A 6,000-nucleotide genomic window follows, 5' to 3' on the forward strand; every position below is an offset into this window, starting at 1 on the left:
TGGTCCAAGAAAAATTAATCTGGCACGTGTATGGCCTCAGTGAATAACATTGGTCCAAGTGCGATGTTTTGACGAATTTCACCGCTACCAAAACTTTGGGCATCTGCGTGAGCCCTTAGTTTGAGCAAGTATGTATGCAGCATTATTTAAAAAAAAATTCCCCCCTAACATATTAAACACCTTCTTCTCCACGGTATTCACGGTGGAAAATGAAATGCTAGGTGTAATCCCAAGAAACAATGAAAACCCTATATTAAGGGTCACCAATCTAACCCAATCTAACTGGGTCGCTGTGACCAGTGGGGTACCGCAGGGGTCAGTATTGGGACCTGTTCTCTTCAACATATTCATTAATGATCTGGTAGAAGGTTTACACAGTAAAATATCGATATTTGCAGATGATACAAAACTATGTAAAGCAGTTAATACAAGAGAAGATAGTATTCTGCTACAGATGGATCTGGATAAGTTGGAAACTTGGACTGAAAGGTGGCAGATGAGGTTTAACAATGATAAATGTAAGGTTATACACATGGGAAGAAGGAATCAATATCACCATTACACACTGAACGGGAAACCACTGGGTAAATCTGACAGGGAGAAGGACTTGGGGATCCTAGTTAATGATAAACTTACCTGGAGCAGCCAGTGCCAGGCAGCAGCTGCCAAGGTAAACAGGATCATGGGGTGCATTAAAAGAGGTCTGGATACACATGATGAGAGCATTATACTGCCTCTGTACAAATCCCTAGTTAGACCGCACATGGAGTACTGTGTCCAGTTTTGGGCACCGGTGCTCAGGAAGGATATAATGGAACTAGAGAGAGTACAAAAGAGGGCAACAAAATTAATAAAGGGGATGGGAGAACTACAATACCCAGATAGATTAGTGAAATTAGGATTATTTAGTCTAGAAAAAAGACGACTGAGGGGCGATCTAATAACCATGTATAAGTATATAAGGGGACAATACAAATATCTCTCCGAGGATCTGTTTATACCAAGGAAGGTGACGGGCACAAGGGGGCATTCTTTGCGTCTGGAGGAGAGAAGGTTTTTCCACCAACATAGAAGAGGATTCTTTACTGTTAGGGCAGTGAGAATCTGGAATTGCTTGCCTGAGGAGGTGGTGATGGCGAACTCAGTCGAGGGGTTCAAGAGAGGCCTGGATGTCTTCCTGGAGCAGAACAATATTGTATCATACAATTATTAGGTTCTGTAGAAGGACGTAGATCTGGGGATTTATTATGATGGAATATAGGCTGAACTGGATGGACAAATGTCTTTTTTCGGCCTTACTAACTATGTTACTATGTTACTATGTTATGTTACTATTATTATTTTGCCATTTATGTTTGGTGAAAAAGAGGGGTAGTTTGGCAGATTTGCATTTGAAAGGCTGAAACCATCTTCCCCACGCCATCTGATGGACTCGGTCAATGGATTACCATGGCTTGCGGGTCTGCCATGTTATTATTTCTACGAGGTCCAGTCTGTATTGCAATAATAGTGATTGTAGGTTCAAGTCTGCTAAGGAAACTAATAAAAAATGTAAAAAAAATAAAATAGAAATTAAAAAAAAATATATCTTTTTTTAAAGTTAAAATTTTTCCTAAACATAAACCTGTCTAGGGAGAGTCCGTATGCCCCCCATATATGTCTGATGATCTGCTGGTCCTGTTGATAGCGAAGCGTTTGGTCAATTTTCATCTAATGTGTGTGGGGACCCTAATGTGAATGGTGCCAAAATTGTCAGGATCAGCTGACATTAATCTAACGAGTATAAGGGTATGTGCACACGTAGAAATGGTCTTTGATTTGATAAATCCGCAGGGCAAAAACACTGCGTTTTTCCTGCGGTTTTTGTGTGGATTCCACTGTGGTTTTACACCTGCGGTTTTCTATTATGGAGCAGGTGTAAAACCGCTGCGGGATTCCGCACAAAGAATTGACATGCTGCGGAATGTAAACCGCTGCGTTTCCAAGCGTTTTTTTCCGGATCTGCGGATTGCGTTTCCCATAGGTTTACAGTGTACTGTAAACGCATGGGAAACCGCTGCGGAAATGCTGCAGATCCGCAGCAAAATCCGCAGCGTGTGAACATAGCCTAAGGAGAAAACAATGCAATTTATTGATAGAAAGTCCATTGTGGTTTATAGTACCAGTGTAGTACATGGGATTTCAAGAAATGTAATGCATGTCCTGCCGAGAATATCCAAACGGTAATATTGTACTTCAATGCGATGACAGACCGGGTAGTCAGATGACTTTTCATGTGCAAGATACCAGCCGACCATGAAAGACCCCAATGGCTGTGCACTCTACATAAACCTGAGGATAATCACAGCTATTGGGGACACACTATGGATCCGCTGAAGGGGCTAAAGTCATCCCTATATGGCTGCCGTCACACTAGCAGTATTTGGTCAGTATTTTACATCAGTATTTCTCAGCCAAAACCAGGAGTGGGTGATAAATGTAGAAGTGGTGCGTATGTTTCTATCATACTTTTCCTCTAATTGTTCCACTCCTGGTTTTGGCTGAGAAATACTGAGGTAAAATACTGACCAAATAATGATAGTGTGACGGCAGCCTATATCAGTAAACTGCCAGCGGCGACGTGTGTTGGCACACCCTTTACCATGACCATGGACTTTAGGGTTAGTCATTAATTATAAGTAAGCAGGTGCCAATACTGAGCCTTTATTGCCTTTTTTCCATTTTTGGGGGCGGTAAGACAAGAAATAGAGATGGCATAGCTCCAATATGCAGATTTAGATTTTCTCACTTGGGCCACGTTCACACGTTCAGTATTTTCTGAGTTTTTTACCTCAGTATTTCTAAGCCAAAACCAAGAGTGGGACAATAAGAAGAAAAGTGTAAGGCCGGGATCACACATGTGAGAAATACGTCCGAGTCTCGCACGGTAATACCCGGCATTGCCGCCGTCACTCAGGAGTGGAGCGTGAGGCTGCATAGCTCCAGAGAGACGGCGGCAATGCCGAGTATTACCGTGCGAGACTCGGACGTATTTCTCACATGTGTGATCCCGGCCTAAGAGAGACGGCGTCGCCACGTCTGTATTTATCATCCGCTCCTGGTTTTGGCTTCTAAATTCTGAGGTAAAAATTCACCAAATACTGAATGTGTGAACGTGGCTTAATCTAGGACAGAATCCCCCCTTTACATTATTAAAAAAAAAAATAATAATGGTGGGCTCCAACTAAATGAATGGGGGTCTGAATAAAAATTGTGGCAGATGGGAGTGTAATAAGAAAACAATAGAAGTTTATGGGGCCCGATTGTACGGACATATGATCTCATCATATCACACAGAGGTTACCTCAGTCAGATGTAAAGTATGGTGCCATCAGACGCCACATTAGTATGTTATTACTAGTGATGGGTGAACATGCGTGGATAAGGTGTTATCTGAGCATGTTTGTGTAGTAACCGAGTGTCTTTGGCGTGCTCGAATGATATTTGAGTCCCCACGGCTGTTTGACAGCCGCAACACATGCAGGGATTGCCTGTCGAACAGCCGCAAGATATGCAGGTGCAGGAACTCGAACATATTATTCGAGCATGCTAGCACCCGAGCATGCTCAGATAACACCTTATCCGACCACATTCGCTCATCACTAGTTACTATGGGAGAATATCTCTGCAATATAGCACAGTATGGAGGCACTATATGGCAGTACATAAAGTCCCTATGTCTCCTTAGTGTAAAACTGCATGGACTTTGGGTGCCTCATTACAGTCTCTATGATTACAGCTCTGCAGCATGAATGAGGCCTGTAAACACTTCATCTGTCCTGCACCCCATTAATAAATACTTATATTGTATAATAATATAGATATAGTAACATTATATATGTACACCTGTGCATGTGTCGGGGTTCACTGGGCATGTGCAGAGTAGGGTCAGAAGCTGAGCCTGCTCCAGTTATGTTGAACAGTCGGCACCTGACTCTAACTGCTGCAATCAGAGCGAGCTCCAGTCGCAGCAGTCTTAGGCTATGTGCACACGCAGCGGATTTGACGCAGTTTTCCATGCGGTGTACAGTACCATGTAAACCTATGGAAAACCAAATCCGCAGTGCCCATGGTGCGGAAAATACTGCGCGGAAATGCGGTGTATTTTCCGCAGCATGTCAATTCTTTGTGCGGATTCCACAGCGCATTACACCTATTCCTTAATAGGAATCCGCAGGTGTAAAAACGCTGGTGAAATCCACACAAAGAACGCAAAAAAATCCGCGGTAAATCCGCAGGTAAAACGCAGTGCATTTTACCTGCGGATTTTTAAGATTCTGCAATATTTCAACAATAGAGGGTGAACTTTTGTATATTTATTTTACAAACATTTATATATATTTAGTGAAATAAATATAAAAAGTTCACCCTCTATTGTCGAAACATTCATATATATCTATATCTATTTATGTACATAAGTGCATATTGCCCTCTTTTTTTTTTTTAAACATTATTAAAATCTAAAGAATAAAATAAAAATCAACGTATCGGGCCCAAGCTAATTGTCCAAACTAATAAAATATTATTCCATATGGTAAACAAAAAAAAAAATACAAATGGCAGAATTACTATCCCCCCCACCCCTTCCCATACAAGAAAAAAAAAAGATTAAAGAGGAATAAAAAAAAAAGCAAAAAAATTGTATGGACCCCAAAAATAGGGATAAAAACAACAACAAAAATAAAAACTCATAGAGCAAAAATAACAGAGTTCTTGCAGGGTAGGAGGAAAAATAGAAAGAGAAAAGAGGCCCTGGAGCCGGCCCAGAATATATATATACTGTCTAATAATACACTATAATATGGTAGAATATAATATATTAATATAATAATAATATGGTAGAAAAAAAACCTCCACTATTAGACGGCTCGACAGATCGCCTGCGCTCCAATGTCAGATCCATGAACTGTATTTTCTCCATTTTAGACCATGAAGGTGAAAAGAGAAATAAATATATCAATAAAAAAAGAGGGAAAAATAGAAAAAAAAATAAAAAAAATATTATCAATAAATAAAAAAAGAGGGAAAAATAGAAAAAAAATAAAAATAATAGTGCTAGTAAAATGCCCAATATTCCGCCTATTTTTAAACTACAATTCTGATATTTCTCCTTATTTTTCCGCTCTGGATAGATGAGCGCATCCTCTTTGGCGGAATACCGGTGACCGCGAATGACGGCTGCTGACGGACAACGATACGTCACGAATTGGGACAAGCGACAGCCGGACAGCAGAGGTTTTACTCAATGGTGACACATGGTGACATATACCAGAATGATGGAGCAGGAAACCTTGTGAAAGGGGCAGGAGGATGATGAAGGAGCAGTGATACAATGTAGCACAATGTGACACTGACATGATACAAAGTGACAGCCAGCAATCACCTCCTACACGGCCAGGAGGGAGGCAGGAGGGACCGATCACCTACCCGGCCCTGGCTCCGGAGGATCCTCCAGCTGGTGCCGGGATCTCACTGCTGGATCACACCCGGAACTGCCGCACTCTCATTAAAGGCGATGGATCAGATCAGAAGAGCAGCGACAGCAGTGAGTGCGCCGACCGAAATTGCCGCAGACCGCCACTAGATGGCAGTGACACTGCGGGAAGCAGCGCTGGTTCCTCTGTGTAGGGAGCCCGGGCTGTGCATGTGATGTGTCTGTGCAGCAGCTCCCAGCACTGTGCAGCCTCCTCACACAATAATAATAATCATCTGTATTGTTTTTTATATAGCGATAACATATTCCGCAACGCTTTACAGTTTGCACACATTGTCATCGCTGTCCCCGATGGGGCTCACAATCTAAATACAATGTAGCAGAGCTCAATTTGCCATGTGGGGAGCATGTAATTAACTATATAAATGGCTGCCTCCAAGGTCCTTCTCTTTTTTTATATTTTCCTATGCGCCTTTTTTTATTTTATTTTTCGATCTGTAGAGTTGGTTATTTTTATCACCACCATT

The 6,000-nt window shown here is 41.7% G+C and overlaps 1 protein-coding gene across 3 annotated transcripts in view; it reads right to left on the reverse strand.

The window, feature by feature from the left end:
• ABHD6 (abhydrolase domain containing 6, acylglycerol lipase) overlaps window positions 1–5,628 on the reverse strand; it is a 29,297-nt gene extending 23,669 nt beyond the window's left edge. The window contains exon 1 of one of the 3 annotated variants that reach the window (XM_069736651.1): window positions 5,467–5,628. The gene's annotated coding sequence lies outside the window, so the exon portion shown is untranslated. Of the gene's footprint in view, window positions 1–5,422 lie in introns of all 3 variants that reach the window. The other 2 variants (XM_069736654.1, XM_069736656.1) reach the window with 2 other exon arrangements.
• Window positions 5,629–6,000: the final 372 nt, after the last annotated feature.

Source organism: Ranitomeya imitator, chromosome 8 (assembly GCF_032444005.1).
Source record: "Ranitomeya imitator isolate aRanImi1 chromosome 8, aRanImi1.pri, whole genome shotgun sequence".
NCBI lineage: Eukaryota > Metazoa > Chordata > Amphibia > Anura > Dendrobatidae > Ranitomeya > Ranitomeya imitator.